The 23,343-nt window shown below is 41.2% G+C and overlaps 2 pseudogenes; one reads left to right on the top strand and one right to left on the bottom strand.

Annotated features, from left to right (window-relative positions):
- Nucleotides 1–387: 387 nt before the first annotated feature.
- LOC124968106 (olfactory receptor 1571-like) lies at nucleotides 388–6,351 on the top strand (annotated as a pseudogene).
- A 12,803-nt stretch (nucleotides 6,352–19,154) lies between these two features.
- LOC124968105 (olfactory receptor 7A10-like) lies at nucleotides 19,155–19,911 on the bottom strand (annotated as a pseudogene).
- Nucleotides 19,912–23,343: the final 3,432 nt, after the last annotated feature.

The following is a 23,343-nucleotide window of genomic DNA, read 5'->3' as shown; positions in this document are numbered from 1 at the left end:
AATGAATGAATTGGCCCACGAAACTGAACAGACACTTCACAGAAGAAGAAATATAATTGACCAACAGATGTATGAAATAATGTTCAACGTCTTTAACAATTAGAGCCCAAACCTGGAAACATAAAGAAATGACCTGGAGAGGGACAGGTTCCTTATGCTGTTCCATTCACTGCACACTGTGCATGTGCTGAAGTAAAACCCTGACTCCCATCGACATGCACACCCTCATATCAGTTAAAAGTAAATTGAGATTTAAAAACTGTACTCAGCCTTTGCCTCTGTGTTGGACCATGTTATATCCACTGTTCTGATTTCCCTGGTCACTGCTTCACAAGGAGGTGGAGCTTATGGTCAAGAGGCAACAAGCTTGATGTAACTGAGGGGATGATGACGAGGACCCTGACCAGGCTGCAGGGACCTGGCCACGCTCCCAGACCTGAGGTGCAGTTGGCTCTAGAGAAGCTTTGGTAATGTGAAATTCAAGGTCAAGGGAAACAGAAGCTCTGACACGAACTCCTGCTTCTGGGATTCTCCCCAACACAGTGACGCTCTGTCTCTGGGTAAGCAGTCTTAGTAAGGAAGCAGACACCAAGGCAAGGCATTCGAAGTTTCCTTAGTTATTTTAATGTGATTTTCTCTGTGCATTCATGAAATTGAGCACATTTTCATGTTAAGATGTTTGTATTTATTCTTTTAGGTCACTGGTCCAGGAACTTGGATCATTTTTTCTGCTGCTTTAAAAATTCTAATGGTTTTGAAATAATTCACATATGTCTCTTTTACTAGTTTGGATTTTCATTAATTTGTATTTAATTTATTTTTGATTCTTTCATTTGTTCTAATTAGTTGTGCATGACAGTAGAATGCATTTATTAATCATTCTGATCAATCATATATAAGTGGAGTGTAATTTCTCATTCTTCTAATTGTACATATCGTAAGATCACACTGGTCATGCAGACACGTATGTACATGAGGTATAATATCTGTTTCACTCTACTACCTCTTCTAACCACATACCCATTCCCCTCCCTTCATGCTCTGTACATAATATAAAGTAACTCTCCTTCCATTACCCCCTCCCTTATGTGAATTAGCATTCACATATCAGAGCAAATGTTTGACCTTTGGTTTTTTTGGTTTGGCTTAATTCGCTTAGCATAATATTTTTAATGTATATATCATTAACCATATTTGAGGTCTATGCAACGGGTAAATAGAGGGAGTTAAACGATCACAATAATGAAGCAAATTTCCACAATATACGGCATATGTTTTCCCCTACGTTTCAGATTTTCTTATCAATGTTTTGACATACACATTTTAAAATATTTTATTTTAAAATTATTTTTTTTCATTTTACACGTTTATGAGGTATAGCATAAGTTAATTCATGTATTTTAGAAAATATATAATTAACAAATAAAAATTGTATGTAGTTATGAATACAGTGTAAGATTTCAATATGTTTACACAGTAAGTACTGATTAAATGAACATGAATTATGTCTCCATCTACTCCTTAATCATTTGGTTTGGAGACCTTGACCTCTTCTTTCCTAGTTATTCATAAAATATGTAATGTGTTGCTATGAACATTTCACCTCCTGTGCCGGAGAATTTTACAGAACTTATTCATTTCTTCTAACTGTTTTTATGTACCAGTTCTCCAACCTCCACCTGCCTGCTTCTCCCCACCCGCTCTTTCCCAGTCTCTGGTAGCCATTCTTACACATTCCAATAGACTTTGTAAAAAATTCACATATAAGACAGAAGAAAGGACCTGAAAACAGTTTACATGTTCCCAACAAAAAAATAACCTTTTTGAGGGGATGGCTATGCTAGTTAATTAATTGGCCCATTACACTTTGGAATCCTGCCTCAACTGCTGACAAATCCTAGGCAGACAGATGGAGGAGAAGATATCTGGAAGAGAAGTCAGTTCCAGTCAAACCACCCTAGATTAGTCAACTATCAACTGTGTCCCCAGTGCACCAGAAAGTCCAGCAGAGATTGGCAGAGGGTCTCATGGTGTGTACAACTGTCTACAGCTTCATAAGGAGACTGGTGAGCTCAGAATTATTCATCACTGTGCACTCCTACTAGATTGTAAGATATTATAGTAAACTCATTTGCTTTTACAAGTTCTTGTTATGCAGCAATAGTTAACACTTACAATAAGTGAAAGGAAGGGAAGTGAAAGCAATTAGAATAATCTGCTACATTCTGGTTTGGAATTGCTCTGCTGGTTAATGACAACTTTCACAACTACTCTTTTATTCAAGTTTATTTGATACAACTGTATTTTAAATGATACATGGAGGAATGCATCATTTAGATTTACTTTATAACAATCTTTGCACTTTTGGACGATTTCCTTCTAATTGTGATGACTTATGATTGATTTGTAGCTACCTATCACCCTCTGTACTACAAGGTTATCATGAAGTGTTGACTCTGTGTGTTGGTGGTACTGGCATCCTGGATCACAAGTGCCCTAAATTCCCTGTTGCACAGTGGACGTCCTTCTGCACCCATTTGGAACTGCCCACTTTTTCTGTGAACTCAATCAGGTGATCCTGCTTGCTTGTTCTGCCACTTTTCCTAATGACATGGTGATGTATGTATTCTGCAGCAGGATTGCTGTTCTGTGGCCCCTCGGTGGCATCCATTATTCCTACTCCAAGAGAGTGTCCTCCATCCATACGATCTCATCAGATCAGGGTAAATACAAAACCTTCTCCACCTGTGCGTCTCACCTCTCCATCATCTCCTTATTCTATTGTACTTGCCTAGGAGTGTTCTTTAGCTCATCTGCTGCACACTCCAGTGCAACAGCCTCAGTGATGTACAGCATGGTCACTCCTATGCTGAACCCATTCATCTACAGTCTGAGGATTAAGGACATAACTGGGGATCTGAAGAGATTCTTCTGTGGGAAGCTGTAGAGGAGACAGATTTCATGAAGTGCCTCTGGTCAAGGGAACTAAGCCACAGAGCCAGAAATTACAGTTCTTTAATCAGATCCTGATGTAGAATGGGCTCTTCCCATTCTTATCCTCTAGAGCTGATGTCTTTAATTTCAACATCTTTGCTGAATTAAAACAACCTCATTAATAAGGTGTCAGGTCTGTTAGCCAATGTGTTTCTCTCATTTTCTACTGTCCTCATGTTCTTACAGATCTCAGATCACAGGCCGTATGGAGATTCCTGTCATTGTCACAGAGAAGTTATACCCATCATGTGGAATAAACTGCACTTGCAGATGGGGTTTGTGTCGTTCTCTTGTAGAGGAAGACCTGGGACCACAATTCTTCAATGTTCTGTTCCTTATTGCTGCCTGCAATGTTGCCTCATCTGGTCTATGTTATGATCTAAACTTCAACATGCCAGTGACTTACAGCTCATCACATGAGTTTATAGTCACAGGAATATGATGCTCTTATTCAGCACAGTTTTGAACTCATGCTGTACCTATTTCCATGATACAGTAGAATACTTTGGAAGATGCATGCAGGGTGAAATGAGCAAGGCAGGGTGGTCAGCATTGCTTCTCTTCCAGCATTAGTCACTCCTACATGCTGAGAATCTTCAGGCTCTTGTAGTTACTGTGAAGTGTGTGGAAGGTTGCTGTGGGCACAGTTCCCTACTGTGCTGCAGACCCCAGAGCTGGCTCCTCCTGGCTCTCAGAGTTTGGGAGCTATTGTCTGCCCTTCTTCTGTCCCCTCCCTCCTACACATCTGGTCTCCAGTGACCACGATTCCACTGTCTTCCTGTGTAAGGCCAGGATTTTAGCTTCCACACATGAATGATAGCACGCTCTGTTTCCATGTACACAGCTGCAAATAGCAGGATTCATTGTTTCTTAGCTAAATATGATTCTGTAGTGTTCTGTATCTGACCTCCAATTGACGAACATATTTTCTTTCCCTTTGAATCCCATGATGGACATCCCGGTGGTTTCCACATCTTGGCTCTTGTGAACAGGCTGTGATGAGCCCAGCCAGCAGATGTCTCTCATGGATTCATAGACTTTGCATCTGCACAGAACAGTTTTCATTGTCTTCAGTCCACATCCCTCTACACTCTTCCCCTATTGTAAGTTAAATTAGATTTTCTACACGTTTCCTCATTTGCCTCCTATCAGGTCCTTATGCACTGTGTGACATTAGTGCAACATTTTACAACTAAATCAAAGGAGTTTCAGAGTGCCTTTCTATGCTCGTGCAGTGCTAACAAACACAACACTGGGGCTGACACTGTGAACTCGGCATGCTGCTGTCAGCTCTAAGATCTGAGGAGCCACACTCACAGCTGCTCTCACCAGGAGTAATCACACCTTGTGACATACACCACCAAGGAAGCTGTCCTACAAAAGACATTGCAAGGAGAATCACCTTTTTATATCAATTTCTATGTTTAATTCACACATAACAATTGCATCTACTCATGGTGGACTGTGTGACATTTTGCTACATGTGCCAATGTTTAATGACAATATTGGTGTAATTATCCCATTCATGTCTTTCATCATTTGTCATTGGGAGGGACAGGAAAACTCACACTCCTGTTTTCTAACTATTTTGAAATAAATGAAACATAAGGGAAACAAGTCCCCTGCTGTGCTGTGGAAGACTCAGACTTCATGTCCTCTCTGTTGCTTTTACTGTCCACTAGCCCACCCCTGTCCTCCCTCCCCGCTCCCTTCCCAGCCTCTGGTCACTGTCTGCTCTCCCCCTCTGAGCCGTCCCTTTCCCTCTTACTCTTTCCTGTTGCCACACTGGCTTCCTCACTGTCCTTGGATGTCTGAAATGGGCACCTTCCTCAGGGCCTTGGCATGGTCTTTGCCTCCTGCCAGACACTCTTCCCTGACAGCCTGTGGCACTTACTCTGTCTTCCTGCAGCCTTTTTTTGTTTTATTTTTTTGTTCAAATCTGATTTGTCAACTTCTTTTCTTTTCTCCAAAGGCCAGTTTTAGAAAAACACTTCCATCTATTCTCTTCTATTTTACCTTATTTTCTTTCTTTTTGCAATCATCTCCTTATCTGGCATGTTATATAATTTTCAAAATTTGCTCATAATTTTCTCCATCTTTAGATTGTAGGGACATTGGTTTTTTTGCACTGTTCACATATTTTCTAGATTATTCCCAGGACATTGTAAATTTTTTTCTTTAAGTACACTAGAGATTTCTCAGTATAATTCTAGAGTATATGATCTCCTGAGGAAATGCTGAGAGATGGGAAGAAACTTGTTTTAAAAGTGTAGGTGATGCCTTGACAGGTGACCAGCTTCAGATGAATATAAAAATGACGACTATACTGTGAATAAAAATGAGAGAAAATAGAAATTAAACAGTAGAAATGCATCTTCCCTCTCTCCTTCTCTCTCTCTCTCATCGTCACACCAACCACATGAAACAAATTAACGACACAGAGCTTTCAGAATTCCTCCTTCTGGGATTTGCCGAGGACGCAAAACTGCAGCCCCTCATCTTTGGACTTTTCCTCTCTATGTACCTGGTCACTGTGCTGGGGAACCTGCTCATCCTGGCCACCATCTCAGATTCCCACCTGCACATGCCCATGTACTTCTTCCTCTCCAACCTGTCCTTTGTGGACATCTGCTTCACCTCCACCACCGTCCAAAAGATGCTGCTGAACATCCAGACACAGAGCAAGGCCATCACAAATGCAGGCAGCATCACCCAGATTCATTTCTTTGTACTCCTTATAGAGTTGGACATTCTTCTGTTGACTGTGATGGCCTATCACAGGTACGTGGCCATCTGTTGCCCACTGCACTACTTGGTCATATGAAGCGCCATCTTTGTGGATTGCTAATTCTGGTGTCCTGGGTTGTGAGTGTTTTATATGCATTGTTGCAAAGCTTAATGGTGTTGCGCCTGTCCTTCTGCATGGAGTTGGAAATCCCTCACTTCTTCTGTGAGCTCAACCAGGTGGTCCAACTTGCCTGCTCTGACACCTTTCTCAATGAGGTGGTGATTTATGTTGCTGCCATCTTGCTGGGTGGTGGCCCCCTCACTGGCATTCTTTACTCTTATTCCAAGATCGTTTCCTCCATCCGTGCAATCTCATCAGTTCCGGGGAAGTACAAAGCCTTCTCCACCTGTGCTTCTCACCTCTCTGTGGTCTCCTTATTTTATTGCACGAGCCTAGGTGTGTACCTCAGTTCTGCAGTGACCCAAAACTCACGTTCAACTTCAACAGCCTCTCTGATGTACACTGTGGTCACCCCCATGCTGAACCCTTTCATCTACAGTCTGAGGAATCAGGACCTGAATAGCGCACTGAGGAGAGTCTTTGAAAGAGAAAGATTAAATGTCAATTGACCGAAACTGGAGAAAAACCCATGATTGCAGGACTCAGAGCCTCTGAGCCAGAAACTGGGTTCTTTTCAGAAAGTGGAAGCAGAACTTGCTCCTCCTACTTTGTGAGTTTCTGTTCCTTTGATTTCGACCTCTGCATGCCATGCCACTGCGTAATTCACTTTATGATGCTTTCTGATCTCTTTGAAATCCAATCCTCTCCATTTGTCCTTCTTCAACTTTCCCCAAATCATTCCCATCTTTGGAGAAGGAAGACTTGCAAATTCTCATTTATCACATAAGATATATTTCTAGAAATAATTTAAGCTCAAATGATATATATCATGCTAAGTAATTGTTTATTTCACTGAAAATTGTCATAATATTTATTCACTTGTGTAATGTATCTAAAAAGCAAGGTCATTTTTATAATTTTATTGTGGGGGAAAATCGGAGAAAAAAATTTGGTACCACAGATTTAACTGAGGGATATTTACCCATCCAGAGTCCTGTTTTCTGTCTGAGATGTGGTCTTGCTAAGTGGCTTAGAGCCTAGCTGGGTGCTGAGGCTGAACTTAAACTTGCAATCTTTATGCCGCCGCATCCTGAGTCACTGGGATAGCAGGTATGCAGCACCATGCCTGGCTGACAAAAAGTTTTCAAGTGTTTTTTCCTTGCTGTATCACTCCCATAAATTACATTCTTTACAAGGTAACCTTAAACATACCAGGGTGTTAGCAAGTCATCAGGTTATATCCTCATCTTTTGGATGCTCTTTCTATTTCAGTGTGGTGTCCACAGTACTGGACATAGTCAAGGACAAACTTGTCCTCACAGGTATTGACTCCACCATTTTCCCCAGGTGCACAATTTTATGTGCTTGACAAATTTTTTGAAATGTCAGCAATAAATAAATGCTGACTACATTAATGGTCATGAGTGGACAGTCACTGGACAGGGAGGGAGGTGAATGTGGCTATAATGGGGCAAAACTCGGAATCCTTGACTGATGGGAACCGTTCTGCATTTTCCATTGATAAACATGTATTATTTGTAAACCTTCATGAGGTTCAGCCTGGTATTTCCACACATGCCTACAGTGTACACTCATCAAATCCAGCCCCATAATTCACTCTCTCCAACCCCATACCAACATCTACATTCAGGTTGGCATTTTGTTTTATTTTTTAACTTCCTCATATGAGAGAGACCACACAGCACTTGCCTTTCAGCATCTGCCTTATTCACTCAGCACAATGTCCTCTGGCTCCATCCACGTTGCCACAGTGACAGGATATCATCCTTCCATGCAGCTGAATGATGTTCCACGTTGTGTATGTGACACATTTTTCTCCTCCAATCATCTGGTGATGAACACTTAGATTGACTCCATACTTAGCTGTTTTGAATGAAGCTGCAGAAACATGGGTGTGGATGCTTCTCTTTGCTTTGCAATTTCATTTCCTTGTCATTATTGTAAATACCCGGATATGATATTTTGCTCAGTCTTTTGTGGAAGCTGACTGAAGTGTTCTTGGATCTTTTGGCCTCATTTCTTAACAAGAACATGTCAATCTACAATTTTCTAAAATAAAAAGTTGATGAAAATTATAAATGGAAAAATGAGTGTTGTCTGAGCACGCCATTTGTTCACAGTTAAAATTTCAATGCCTTTTAATTTTCCTCCACAACTCATGGTTGGTTTTCACTTTCTCCCACCCAATCATAGCTGCCATGGTCTAGCCTGTGTTTAGAGTGACCCTCATAAGATCAGGTAGATGAAAGAGAACACAGTTTTCTGATAATGTGCTGTGGCTTTATACCAATCCAGATCTAACGTGTGCAGCAGACTGTGGCGACGTTTGCTTTGCAGATTGGTGTGAAAATGTTGGATATTGAAATAAGCAGATTTGGGATGGTAAGAATTGCTGGCACCTGATCTTTCGTTGTTCTTGCTCTCTCTGCTATGTACACACTAAGGGAGACAGTACAGATGAACATTTGATTGTAACGTGACTTTTTCTTAAGTGAACATCTTCTACTGCCTCTCTTCTGCACAACCATGGGAAGCACACACTGTTCTGTGTTCTTGCCAGAGTTCTGTCACCTCATCAATAACATAGCAGTGTATTTAGTTTCTGCCATTCTAGGTCTTTCTCTCTTACTTAAATCCTCTTCATTTTTTTGGACTTCTTTCATCCACTCAGAATTAAATCAGCCAGAGGCTAGTACACAACCTTTCACTTGGTGGTGTCCTTGCTTCATGCACTGACTGTGTTAGTCAGTGTTCTGTTACTATAACAAAATACCTGAGATTTATAAGGAGAGAAGTTTTATTTCGGCTCATGGTTTGCAATGTTCAAATCTGAGGGACTGGCCCTGTGTCAGTGAGCACATGCTGGGGGTGGCAAGCATGTGGCAGAGTAAATCTGCTCATCTCATGACCAGGAAATGAAAAATGAAGAGGAGGAGACATGGGTTCGCACCCTTTCACGTGTGATCCCCCAGTGAAGGGAAACTTCCCACTGGAGCCCCTCTTAGCATTTTCACCACCTTCCAATAGCACCAAGTGGGGAACTGCCTTTACCCCAGTGACTTTGAGGGACACTTAAGATTGACACCTGATCACTGGCCTTGAGGTCTACCTCAGTTCTATAGACATCTAGTGTCTAGGATAACCTTGAGTGACCTTGGTGCAGATCACTCACATATGGAGCCCCATGGTCCACAGTCTGAAAAGCAGGAAGATGAAGGGGCCAAGGGCATGGGACACCTCAGTGACGGCCATCAGAGGACTCTGCTGAGTAGCAGCATGAATGACACTGAGGACCAGAGAGCCTGGCCTCCTTCATCCAGTCCTTTGATGTCTTCTGCTTTTACAAGATCTAAAGCAGCTCTCTCCTTGGGTCTTCCTTCAGGGTCTTTCCTGTCCTTGGTGCTGTTCATAAAGTCTCAAGTTTGATGAATACAGCCTGGCATTTTCCCAGTTATCTACAATAATGGTTTGTTTTACATGTTGAAGTAACAACATCTTTTTCCTTTAATACACATTCTCAGAAGTGACCCTCTGTGTTTCTTTTTGCCCTGGACACTCACTTGCAGAGATGTGCTCTGTGGTGATGCAAATGAGACCAAATGGAAGATCCCTTGCCTTTGTATGATTCCCTTTCCATTCAGTCACACTGAACTTACTGAATTTTACTACTCATACGCAGTATCAGTTCCTTGAATTTCAGAAGTGTAGCTCCTCTGTGCTTGCAACTGTGATGTCTAGTACAGTTCCTAGTAAGGGGTTTGTCCCCTGTGAATTCTTGTTGAATAGAAGGAAATTCAGGGGATGGTTGAAGAGAGAGGAGAGAATTGGGCCAGTAACATACCCATAGGTAGATTTCCTAAGAGGCTTTGAGACAGAAAAATACTCCAGACTCATGGAGGTAGATCTTGATAAGACAGACAACACAGAGGGAATGAAACCAGCATTCAAAGGAGGCACCTGCTCGTCCCCACTTTCCCTGGACAGTAGCACAGCAGTCAAGGCAGGGAACCAGCCTAGCTTCCCATGGCAGAGGCATGGAAAAGGGAGACGCAGTGTGTCCATAATGAGTACTCTTCACCCTTCAGGAAGAATGAAATCCTCTCATTCATTACAAAATAAAGGTGATGGGACACGTTGCCACATGAAAGAAGCCAGAGAACAAACCCCACAAGTGCTCTGTCCTATGTGGGAGTGAAGGAGCCTTAGTCTGAATACAGAATAGTGACCCCAGTGACTGGCAAGGAGGCAGTGGGAGGAGGGAGGGAGGGAAGCTGGAAAATGGGTACCAGAACACAGTTCAGTAGAAAGAAGGAGTCCTGGAGTTCCAGCTGAGTGGGGGAGGAGGGGCTGCAGAGCACAATGTGTTGTCCTGTGTTTTATGAGGATCTAGAATTGAGGAGCTCAATCCTGGGAACACAAGAAATGGCATGGAGAGGGAAAGGTTCCTTATGCTGTTTTGTTCACTGGACACAGTGTACATGGGCCAAAGTATCACCCTGACCCCTGTTCATGTGCACATGCACATGTCAGTAGAAATTAAATGAAGATTTAGAAACTATACTTGGCATTTGCCAGTTTGTTGGACCGTGTTATACACCCTGTGTCTGGATGTTTGTGGTCCTTGCTTCACAAGGAATCAAGAGCTTATGGTCACTAGGCAACGAGCTTGAGGTCACAGAGGGAAGGAAGAGGTCCCAGCCCAGGTCACAGAGAGGATGAAGGGGCCCCTGCCCAGTCTGTGTGGAGCAGGCCAGGCTTCCAGACCTGAAGTTCAGGTGGCTCTAGAGAAGCTTTGCTGATGTAAAATTAAAGGTGGAACAAAACAGAAGCTTCTGATAGAAACTCCTGCTTCTGGGATTCTCCCCAACGGGGAAGGTTCTGTTTCAGGGTGAGCAGTCTTAGGAAGAAATCTAACACCAACGTAAGGCACTTGAGGTTCCCTGATTACTTTAATGTGATTGTTCTGTGTATTCATGAATCAACACCTTTTCGTATTTCTGAGCCATTTGTATTTACTTTTAGGTCAGTGGTTCAGGTGGTTCAAGGATCAAATCACTTTTTTCTTGGGCTTTTAAAACTCCAATTGTTTTGAAATAATTTGTATAAGTGTATTTTGCTTCTTTAGATTTCTTTTAATTTAAATTCATTTCATTGTTAAGATATATTTTATTGTCCATATTTGAGGTTTGTGACTGATGTTTTACAGTAAATATAGGTAAATGATTATAATATAATGAGGTAGATTTCCACATTATGCAAGATATCATGTATTTTCCCCTAGTTTTTTAAAGATTTTAAATTTTTTAATCAATGATTTTGACATGCACATTTTAAAACATTGTATTTTAAAAATTATTTTCTTAATTGTACAAATTTATGGGGTATGGTGTAATAGTTCAATTCAAGTGTACAGTGTGGAATGATCAAATCAGGATAGTCAACAATTCCATTTTCTTAATCAATTTCAGAAAAATGTATAATTGACATGTAAAATCTTATTCACGGTGCACAGTGTAGTATTTCAATATATGTATGGAGGATGTACTGATAAATGAAGATAATTAATGTTTCTCTCTACTCCTTACTACATTTGGACCAATCAGTGGAATTTTCAAAGGATAAAAATGTAAAACCTTTCATTAAGTTGAAAAATCCAGTATATTTTTAATTGGGATATATATTGAGGAGTCTGCAGGGATTTTTCTTCAAGTGTTTGTGAGGCAGAATCCTTTCTCTGCTCCTGGAGGCTGCCCTCATTCCTTGGCTCATGGCCACCTCCACCCTCTTTAAGGCCAACTGTGGCAGGTGAGTCTTCCTCACATTGCATTACACCAACATTGACTCTTCTATTTTTCTTTTCCACATGTAAGTACCTTTGTGGCGGCTTTGACTTCCTCAGATATCCTGGGATAATATCCCTCTCTGTGGTCACTTGTCAGAAGCCTAATCTCTTCTATTCCTGACTAACATATTCAGAGTTCAGGGAAGTGGGATGTGGACATTGCTTCAGGCATTATTCTACCCACCATCTCTCATACTCCAGTTGTGGCCAAAGAGCTGTAAGCTGAAGTCTGTTAAGTGGAGTTTTATGGAAAACACACATCACATCATCCCAATGGACAAAATGCATATCAGACAATATTGAGCAGAATAAGGCAGCACAATAGTGCACAATTCTGTTTATTAGAAGTTTACTTCGTTCAACAGGTAATCTGTGCTCTTATGTTTCTAGATAGTCATTACCACAGGGGCAGAAGTAGCACCAGGAATTGATGCCACAGAGGCTTCTGTGTGGCTGTTAGATTCTATTTCTTTTGTGAGTTCTGGCTACTTGGATGATATTAACTATTTGAAAACTCATTGAGTTGTTGATATAACACTTTTCCCATCTGTGTTTTATACTTAATCTGAGAGGTTTTTTTTGTTGTTGTTGTTGGTTTGTATTTTGCAAAGACCTACCTGTGACTCCCTTTATACTTCAACCTTGAGTCTTCTTCCAGTCTTCCTGGTTGGAATATAGATTTGATATCTGGTGGTATAGCAGCTATTCTGTGACCATGAGATTAGAAACACACATTGGGGATGATGTTGCAGAAAGCCACCAGAAGACTAAGTCCTCTATTACATTGAAAAGTTGTGAGAGAAGCCTAGAATTCCTAGGTTGAAACCTGTGATATATAAATAAATACAGAATTTGTTTCAGTAAGTGGTTTGGCTCTCTGTTACTTGTAACCAAGTATCCTCTATAACTAAATACAGACATTTGAGAATATTTGTAAAAAGTCATATACCCAAAACATTTGCACAAGTATCACAAGTGAAATATGCAGATCCATAAATCCATATGTTCAAATGACCATTCCATTTAATGACTATCAAATGACAGTATTTCATTCTTTTTAATGGCCAAACATTATTCCATCATGAATGCAGGCCACATTTCCTGTATGTATTCAATCAGGGCTGCTTCGTGTTTCATAAACTTTTCTTGGCACCCAGCCATGCTCATTCAGTACATTTTTCCGCAGCCTCTTTCCTGGTACAGAGGCAGATTTTGTATCTCTGAGGGTCCTAGAACCAGTCTCCATGGACATGGAGGGAAGACCCTATTTTACTTTTTATCCTCTTCTCTAAGATGATCAGCTCCTGAGGACGGATTTTGACGGAGTCATCCTCCAAGACTTAAGATGACCAAGATGAATTTAGGGTCTTTAATTTCTTTGGCAAAAAATATGATGAGCTTTTTGGTGAGTCCCAAGGGACTTTCAAGGGCATTTCAGCTGCTGAATGTTGGGAATCTGCCTCGGCTGCTAACAAATCCAGGCTACATAGTTGGAGGAGAATAAATCTGGAAGAGAAGTCAGTTCCTGTCAAGCCACCCTAGATCAGCCAACACTCAGTTGAGTCCCCAGTGCACCAGAAAGCCCAGCTGAGGTGGGCAGAGGGACCTGGGGACACACAGCTCTTCACAGATTCAAAAGGGAATCAGTGAGCTCAGAATAACTCATCACCAGGCACTTCTATTTGATGGTAACATATTATATCAAACCCATTTGTTACACAGCAATAGTTAACCCTTACAGTAAGTGAAAGGAAGGGAACTGAAAGCAATTAGAATAATCTGCTACTTTTTGTTTTGGAATTTGCTCTGATATTTAAAGACACCATTCACAATCACTCTTTTGTTCAATGTTATTCAATACAAGTGTATTTTAAAATGATAAATGGTGATTATTTTCCAGGAAAAAGAACATGCATGTTTGTGATCTGAAATTGCATGACTGGGCAGGAACTCAAGCTCTCTTGTGAGTCATCCATTGAACATGAAGACTGAAATGATCCCTGCACATGAAGGAGACATAGAATGGATAATATTGATTTTGCCTGTTCAATACCCCTCTACTGTTATGACAGCATTTAGAGAAGGTAGGTGGTTCAGTCAGATGTCCATCATTGTGACCAAAATCCCTGACAAGGACAATTTCCGAGACAAGAGCTTATTTTGGGATCATGGTTTCAGAGGATCAGTCCATGATTGGCTGATGCCATTGCTCTGGACTTGAAATGATGCCAAACAGGGCAGAACAGGCATGGAGGAGGAAAGGTGCTCAGCTCATGGCAAGGACGGAGAGAGAATGAGGAGCCAGAGATAAGATAGAATCCCAAGGGCCTCCCCCCAACCATGATCTGCTTCCTCTAGCCTCACTTCTCTGTCCACACTTATCACCAAGTAGTCCATTCAAATTATTAATCCATTGAGTGGATTAATCCACTGAGGAAGTGACAGCTTTCCTCATTTCATATCTGACATCCTGAATTGCCTAATACTGAACTTTTGGGGGGATACCTCATAACCAAACCATAAGTGACTTCATTCAGTACACATAAGGATTCATGTTTCTAGAAATTGCTGGAAATTTTCAGGCAGAAACAGATAACTCAATAATGCCTCCAAGCAATGCCAATCAATCTTTGATGAGCAAACTCACTTGCACATGGGATCCAATCTTTCCATTCACAGTAATTGTATTTCCAGTATGAAAAAGACATGTTTTTTGTAAAATACAATATACAGTTAATCTTTTCCTATTTAAGGTCCTATTTGATGTTGAGGCAAATTGATCTACCTATCATTTCAAATTTGTCTTTCCATAGAGACATGATTTGGAGATCTGTATTTCCTAAATATATATCTGATGAATGTCTGATGTGATTGTGGCAGAGACCATGCAAATGATATGGAAATGACAACCCGCAAATACAGCAGCCTGGGAAGAGGGAGGAAGAAGGTGAACTATTGATAACACTGGTCCTTTCCCAATACATCCCTTCCCAGTGACAAGACAATCCCTGTGAAGAAGATGTCCATCAGTCCTAAAAATGACATTCTCTTGGGGGCAGTCAAAATATTGATCCTTCCCCAAGTAAATACTTCTCCAGTGGCAGTACAATAGACCCTGGAGGGAAGGAGATACGCACTGAATGCTGAACCCTGGACCCTCCATCCTTGTCCAGTAAATGCACATTCAAACTCTCACAAACTGTTTCCTGAGTACCCAAACTGATCTATTGTGACGAACTTTTCAGTGGTTCAGTCATCTCCCAGCATGTAACCTATAGAGACCCAGACCTCCCGTGTATGGGGGCTGCTTTCTATCCAGAAACTGAGCCTTCCGATGCCCAACTCCACCGCTGAATCAATGCTCTGTGAGTTGGTGATATCTGCACCAACCTGGTCACTCTGGTTTTCACACCATGGACACCAAGCTGAGTAAGTAAACAGAACTCTGACATGAGAAATAAGCTGTGCTGGGTCTTGACTCAGGCTGGTCTGTTAGAGTCCACATCACCAGGAAGAGCCGTTGAGAGGCTGAAGTCAGAGGCACGAGGCACCCACCGGGCAGAACTGTGGTCCTGGGATTCCCTCTTGTGCAAAATGACACACGAGGCTTTGTTGTCAAGTGAGCTTTCTTCCTAGGAGTAGTTCAGCACACGACTGCTTTTGAGTAACAAAATGAAAAAAGAAAGAAAAGAAGAGAAAAATTTCTTGTGTGTGTTCTGGTATTTGAGAAGAAGTTATTTTTTAAAAAATGCAAGTTGTCCAATGAGATAAATGGGAATTTCCAAGATTTCTAATCCACGAATGGAAATGACATTGAGAAAGTGTGAAACAGACCAAGGTGAACACTGTTAAGATGTCAAAGAGGAGAAAGCTTCACAAGTTGAGTGCTCATCTTTTATAGAGGAGTTGAAATCAAAGAAATGGAAACTTGAGACAATAAGTTGAAGGCACAAATCCTACTTTCATGATCTGAACAAACTTGCAATTACTTGCTCTGAGGCATCACACTCTGCAGTCAATGGCAGCTTCTTAGTCTCAGAACAGTGGGTGCTTGTGTAGTTTCTCAGAGAAACTTCTCAGAACGCTCTTGATGTCCTTATTCCTCAGACTGTAGACAAAGGGGTTCAGCACGGGGGTGACCATGCTGTACATCACTGAGGCTGTTGTACTTGATTGTGAGTTTTGGGTCACAGCAGAGCTAATGTACACACTTAGAACAGTAAAATAAAACAAGGAAACCACAGAGAGGTGAGACCCACAGGTGAAGAAAACTTTGTATTTGCCCTGAGCTGATAAAATTGCACAGATGGACGACACTATCTTGGAGTAGGAGTAAAGGATGCCAGTGAGTGGGCCACATTCCATCACCACACATGTAACATCCATCACCATGTCATTAAGAAGAGTGTCAGAGCAGGCAAGGTGGACCACATGATTAGGTTCACAGAAAAAGTGGGTGATGTGCAAATGTGTGCAGTAGGACAATCCCAATAAAATTAAGTTTTGCAACCAGGAATTCAGGGCATTTGTGATCCAGAGCACCAAAACCAGCAATCTACAGAGCCTCAGGTTAATGATGACCATGTAGGAGGCTTTGAGATTCTGCCACATCTTTTTCTTCCTCTGTGTAGGAAGGGTGGGCTCCTTTCTGTGGGGCTCTTTCCTTTGCCACACTCCCAGAATGAAGATGCACATGAGGCAAAACCCACCTGGGTCAGAGTCACTCACCTTGAAGCCCACAGTGAATGGCCTCAGCTGTGCTCATGGGAAAACACTCTATCTTGGGACATGGTGGGTTTTCTGCAAAAGAGAGCAACACACTCCTCAGATGATTTCACCTGCCTCTGAATCCACCCTCGCTGTAGCATGTGTCACATGTCATGAGTACATGGAGGTGTGTTAATGCCTGTGTCTGTTGGTGGACACTGTTGTTCTCACTTTTGTGCTATATGAATAATGTTGCTATGGACATTGGTGTTCAAGCATCTTGAGAGTCTGTTTTCCCTTCTTTGGGTGGATGCACACAAGGTGGTATTACTAGGTGATATGACAGTTCTAGGTCTAACCCTCTGAGGAATTGTCACACTGTTTCTGCAGTAACTGCAGCATATACATTCCCAGGAAAAATGGAAGAGGGATTCAAATTCTTATCTTCACCAATGTTGCTATTTTCCCTTTAAGAATTTATTTCATTTTAACTGAACCAATAATTGTACATGTTTGTGGGATATACAACATCATACTTTGATAAATGTGTACATTGTGTAATGATTAATTTAGATAATTAGCATATCCACATTCTTAATCGTATATAATTTGTTTATAGTGAAATCAAATACCATTCTAGCTTTTTAAAAACATATATTACTTATTATTAGCTTTAGTCAACTTAGCATTCAACAGAACACCAGAATTATTCCTCCTGTCTTTCTACCATTGTATCCATGGGCCAAATTATACCCCTTACTCCTGCTGCCTCTCCCATCCAGACCTTGGTAATCTCTTCTGCTTTCAGCTTCCACAAGGTCAGCCTTTTTAGATTTCACTTCTAAGTGAAATCATGCTGATTAGTTTTTCTGGGTTCATCTGAAGCGATGTGAAGAGCATCTCATTGAGGTTTTGGTTTGCATCAAGCTCATGTTTTGGTCTCCCTAAGTAAAGTGTTATTGGGAGATAGTCACCACTGCTCCTTGGACTGTTGTCACTGATGGCTGCCACAGTTACGGCAGAGCTGAGTCACTCTGAGAGACCATCTGCCTGTGAACCCAAGACGTGTACTATCTGCCCCTTCACAGAAGTTTAGTGGCCACTCCATTCAAGCAAATGGGCAAGGTGTGAACTGTATTAGGGAATGTGTGTGTGTGTGTGTGTGTGTGTGTGTGTGTGTGTGTGTGTGAGGTTTCTTAGGTAAGAAGTTCTTGTGGATAAAGGATATGACAGAGAGAAGGAAGGTCCCCCACATATCCAAGCCCTCATCCCTGCAGTCTGTGACTATGTTACATGATCTTTAGCACACAGCTGTGAATATTGTTTTTAATGTTTGTAGCAAATGCCAAAAAAGGAAGTAGCAGATTATGATTCTTGTCCTCTGTTCTGTTTCCTATGTTTATTGTGATAGTTCGATAATGCTGCATAACAAGCATTACTAAACACTGATGGTTCAATGTAATGCCATTATTCAAATGGAACCATAAGGAAGGTGTTATTCTGAGGTTGGGTAGGTGGAGGAATAAACATTTCTGTGCAAGAGAGCTTGTGGACTGATATCATGAAACTGCACAAGAAACCAGGCTCTTTTGCAAGTTATACAGAGGCTTTGAAGATTGTAATGATGCCTGAGCAAAAAGGATATATATATATATATATATATATATATATATATATATATATACATATCATCCATTATAGATATATATATATAATGGATGATATTGATATTGCTCATTTACTACCTCTCTAGTGGCTATGGAAACTTTCAGAGAGGGGAGGATATTTCTGCGAACAACATAAGGATACATTTTTCTAGGCAGCATGAGAAATTTTCAAGCAAAAATGGAAAAATAAGTCAATAATAAACCCTAAGAATTGCCAACTAATCTGGTTAAACAGGAAGAGTACTCTTCCACACTTCAGGAATTTTGTTTGCAGGATGAAAAAACATTTGCATAGCAATACATTTGCAATGCACAGGTCCATCATCATATTTAATGTCCTCTCTGAGTCTGAGGCCAAATAAATCAACCTATTCTTTGCAATTTACTTTGTGTTGCAGCACCTCAGGGACATGTAGATTAGATACCTTGTTTTTGCGAATGAATATGGTAGATACTGAGGATACCAAGTTGTAAAGAAAACAGAATCATAATAAAGAGAAGAAATACTTCTGCTCAGTCACAAAATGAGTAAGTCTGTTAAAACTCGCATTGTTAGTAGGAGCAGAAAAGGACAGTGAGGTACTAAAAAGTGATGAACCCTAAGAGCAAACTGATCATGGCCTCTTCTCCAGCATGAAACAGTGCAAATGGCCTCCTTTGTCAAGTGGGGGGTTTTCCATCTGAGGAGAACAGCTCAGGATAATGTTTTTAGTACAAACAAACACAAACTAACTTGGGAAGATCTATGTCCTTAGAAGAAATTGTTCTTCAGAAAGTCATGTTGTCTCATGAAATAAATCAGAATTTCCAGTCTTTCTAATCCATGATGGAAAACATCTTTGAGGGGCTGTGCTGCTGGTAAAGGGGTTGCTGAGTGGACGTCAGAGCAGCAAGCTTCCAGGGTGAGTTACATAAATTTTACGGAGAACTTAAAATAAAAGGAATGGAAACTCCAGAAAGCAAACAGGAGCCAGTTCTAGTTCCACAATCTGGTCAAAATATTGCCATTTCTTGCTCTGAGGCTTCAAGCCTTGCAATCAGCAGCAGTTTGTAAGGACCAGGATAAAGGGGGTTTTTATAGTTTCCCAAAGAGTGCTCTCAGAGTGCTCTTGATGTCCTTATTCCTCAGACTGTAGATGAAGGGGTTCAGCATGGGGGTGACCACAGTGCACATCACTGAGGGTGTTGCAGTTGAAGATGAGTTTTGGGTCACAGCAGAACTAAGATACACACCCAGGAGTGTGGAATAAAATAAGGAGACCAGGGAGAGGTGAGAAGCACAGGTGGAGAAGGCTTTGCGTTTGCCTTGAGCTGATGAGATTTTCTGGATGGAGGAGACTATCTTGGAGTAGGAGTAAAGGATGCCAGCAAGGGGGCCTCCTCCCAGCAGCACAGCTGCAATATATACCAGCAGGTCATTAACAAAAGTGTCAGAGCAGGCACAGTGGACCACCTGATTAGGTTCACAGAAAAAGTGGGGGATTTCTAAGCCTGTGCAGAAGGAGAGCTGCAACACCATTAAGCTGTGCACTAAGGAATTGAGGGCACTCACGATCCAGGATGTCAGCACCAGCAACCCACAGAGCGTGTGGTTCTTAATGGACATGTAGTGCAGGGGGTGGCAGATGGCCACATATCTGGCATAGGCCATCACAGCCAGAAGGAGGTTGTCCAACACTACAAACAGTGTAAAAAAGCACATCTGGGTGATGCAGCCTGCATAGGTAATGACTTTACCCTGCATCTGGATGTTCACCAGCATCTTTGGGACGGTGGTGGATGGTGAAGCAGACGTCCACAAAGGACAGGTTGGAGAGGAAGAAGTACATGGGTGTGTGCAGGTGGGAGTCTGAGATGGTGGTCAGCGTGATGAGCAGGTTCACCAGCACAGTGAACAGGTACATAGAGAGGAAAAGCCCAAACATGAAGGGCTGTAGTTCTGCATCCTCTGAAAATCCCAGAAGAATTTCCAAAATTTGTGTGTCATTTTGTGGTTCCATGTTCTTTGGTTGAGACCAGGAAAGAGAAAAATAACATCATTATTTTTTCTATCTGGCTCCCTTTAAGGCACCCTGTGCCATCTCTAATCAGGAATTCCTGTCCCTCTGTTCCCTGTCCTCTCTGTATCACATGCTCTAAAGTTTTAAGAAACTATTCCTTATGAACTTGTGGGACATACGTTGGTTCAACCATGTTCCTGGCATGGTGGAAGCAGTGAGCCTTTAAAATAAAAGTAACTACAGTGTGTTCACGCAGATAATTATATGTATGTAAGGAAATGAATGAAAACCAGGAGCTGGACCTTGAGAGATTTCACAGTAAAGGAGTGATACATGTTTGATCAGATAGATTTTAACTTTATTCAAACTATCCATGCATTAAAACATCACATGGACCCCATAAATACATAGAGTTTTATGTCAGTTAAAATATTAAAAACCTTGGTGAATCCCACTTTATATGTGACTGAAAATGTACCAATTTATAAAAATGACAAATAGATGGGGGCAAGGACAGTGGAGTAAAGCAGGGCAAAAGTGGAGGGAGAAGTTACTAGGAACTGAAATGGAACAAAGTATATTCCATGCACATGTGAGTATCTCAAAATGCACCCCAATATTATGTATAACTGTAAGGCACTGATAAAACATTAAAATAAAAATCTTTATAAAAGAGATGACTTTTATCATCAGATGGTAATAAATGTTATAAAGAAAACATGGGCAGGTAAGAGAAGAATGGATGGATGGAGGTGCTATTTTTTATGGGCACAGGTAAGACAGGCTAACAGATGACATTTGAGTGGATATCTCAAGGAAGAAATGAGAATCAGTGAGATTGACTGCAGAGTGTGAGCCTGGCTGGAGGAGTGAGCAGTGCAAAGTCCCTGCAGGTCATGATGTTTCAAAACCCAGCCACGGTGGCCACCAGAGCCAACAGGAGGAGACAGAGGAGGGACCTAGTCTGAGAATGGGGAGGAAGGAGGTGGCCTCCCTGACACTGCTGAAAGGTTGTGAGCCTCTAGGTGCAGAGGGTCCTCTGTCCACACGTTGTTCCTTGTCTTCTGTTTTAACCAGCTTTACTGGAGGGTAGTCATATCTGAAGAACTGCAGGTACATAATATGCACAATCTGGTGAGTTCAGACACATGTTGACCTGGTGCCTCTCACCCAATCAATGCTATAGACACATCCCTCACCTCCCAGAGTGGGCTTGGCTGTTTTGTTTCCATGCTGTTTTCTGTGGGGAAGAACAATGAGCATGAGCTCTGTCCTCATAGCAGAACTCAAAGTGCACAGTGTCTTTGTTACTGCCTGGCCCTGTGTTGCACAGCAGGTGTCTGGAAATGAATGATCCTATGTAACCCTGAATTCATGTCCACCAAAAGCAGTCCACTTCCTTCCTGCTCTCCCTGACACCATGCTGCTCCAGGTGTCCATGAGGTTGACACCTTTACCTATCGTGTACTGGAATCATGCAGTGTTTTGATTTAAATAACATCCTTTGGATCCCTCCTGATACCTCTCTGTTATTTAGGAGTCAGATGCCTGTGTTATAAAAGTCACAGTGTGGCCAGACAAAAACTGTACAAGAAAAGAAAATGGAGGCTTAAGTCCTTGATGAACACAGATGTAAAAATCCCCAACAAATACTTGCAAAATGAGCTCACCATGTTAAAAGGATTATTCCCAATATGGAATATATGAGCTCAGGGACCCTGGCTCTGAGGACTGCTCACTGCACATGAATGTCTATAGAATTCTGCACCGTCCTGGCCCTCTGTCCTCCTTCACGTGATGGACTCTTGTGGACATTCTGCCACAGATGCACTTGCTCCCTGGCACTCTTCCTCTGCCATCACAGTGTAAGATGCACACAGCAAAGATCTTACTGGCTTTGTTCATGTGTGGATTTGTACAAAGGTAGAAAAAATTTAGAATGCAAAGAAAAAAAAGATTAAAATTAATGGTTTGTACAAAAAACAGATGACAAGTGAATAAACGAATTCCAAACAACTGCATTAAAGAAATGGAATGAAAGTTTAAAATGAATTCTCACTGAAAAGTTCTAAAGCAGCAGTGACGTCATCCCATCAACTCGAGTCAACATTGCATTGACAAACATCTGGAAATAAGTATTAAAAACACATACTTCCTTATGTGCAGTGGAAGGAATAATATCCCAAGTTATAATCTCAACCTAAATAAGCAAAAATGCGTTCATATGTGCTTAGGGAACTAGACACGCTGGCAAGAATAATGACATCAAGTCACATCTGTGCTTAACATAATCTCACAGCTCCTTTACCTCTCCTGTAATAATGAATATTCATACCCATTGTACAGAAGGGAAGCTCCATGAATATAATGAAGCTTCTGTGTGTAAAACGTAAGAGATGAGAAAGATGTAGACGAGCTTTAGTTGAAAGCAAAATACAGGTTCCACCAGGTGGCAGAAGGTGATTGCTGCTCCTACAAATAGAACTAATCACAGGAGGCAGAAAGGCAGCAACCTGGAAATACAAATACGCACAAAGATGCCAAAAGGCACAGTAGGTAATTGACTACCACACACCATGCAGAGGAACTTAGAGAAAAATCTCCAATTCTTACTTGAAAGAAAGAAATGAAATGATGAGAACAATTTCCATACAAGCAAACATCTTGGACAAACAATTTAGAATTGTAGAGTGGAATAGAAAATAAACTAAACAAAAATATTCAATTTCAGCAGTAAAAAAAGTGATACAAAGTAAAGTTCCTTTGGTTCTTTTGACCTACCAAAACTTTTTTCTCACTGTGGTATATATATATATACAATGGAATATTACTCAGCTATAAAGAATAGTAAAATTATGGCATTTGCAGGCAAATATCATGCTAAGTGAGATAAGCCAATCTCAAAAATCCAAAGGACGAATGTTCTCACTGATAAGCAGATGATGACACATAATGGGGGCTGGAAGGGGGATGAGAATGGAGGAAAGAGGGACTCTATAGAGGGAAAAGAGGGGTGGGAGGGGCGAAGGGGAAGGAAAAAATAACAGAATGAATCAAATACCATTACCCTATGTAAATGTATGATTACACAAATGGTATGCTGTTACTCCATGTAGAAACGGAAACAATATGTATCCCATTTGTTTATATAAAAATAAATTAAAAAAAAACCTTTCTTCTCATGTGAATGCCACGTATGACAGAAGATCCTGTGAAACGCAATCTCAAGCCTGTTACTGTAAGGTAGCATTTGTACGCAGAGCA

Source organism: Sciurus carolinensis, chromosome 17 (genome assembly GCF_902686445.1).
Source record: "Sciurus carolinensis chromosome 17, mSciCar1.2, whole genome shotgun sequence".
In the NCBI taxonomy this organism is placed as follows: domain Eukaryota; kingdom Metazoa; phylum Chordata; class Mammalia; order Rodentia; family Sciuridae; genus Sciurus; species Sciurus carolinensis.
This window is presented reverse-complemented; position numbering and strand designations above follow the sequence as displayed.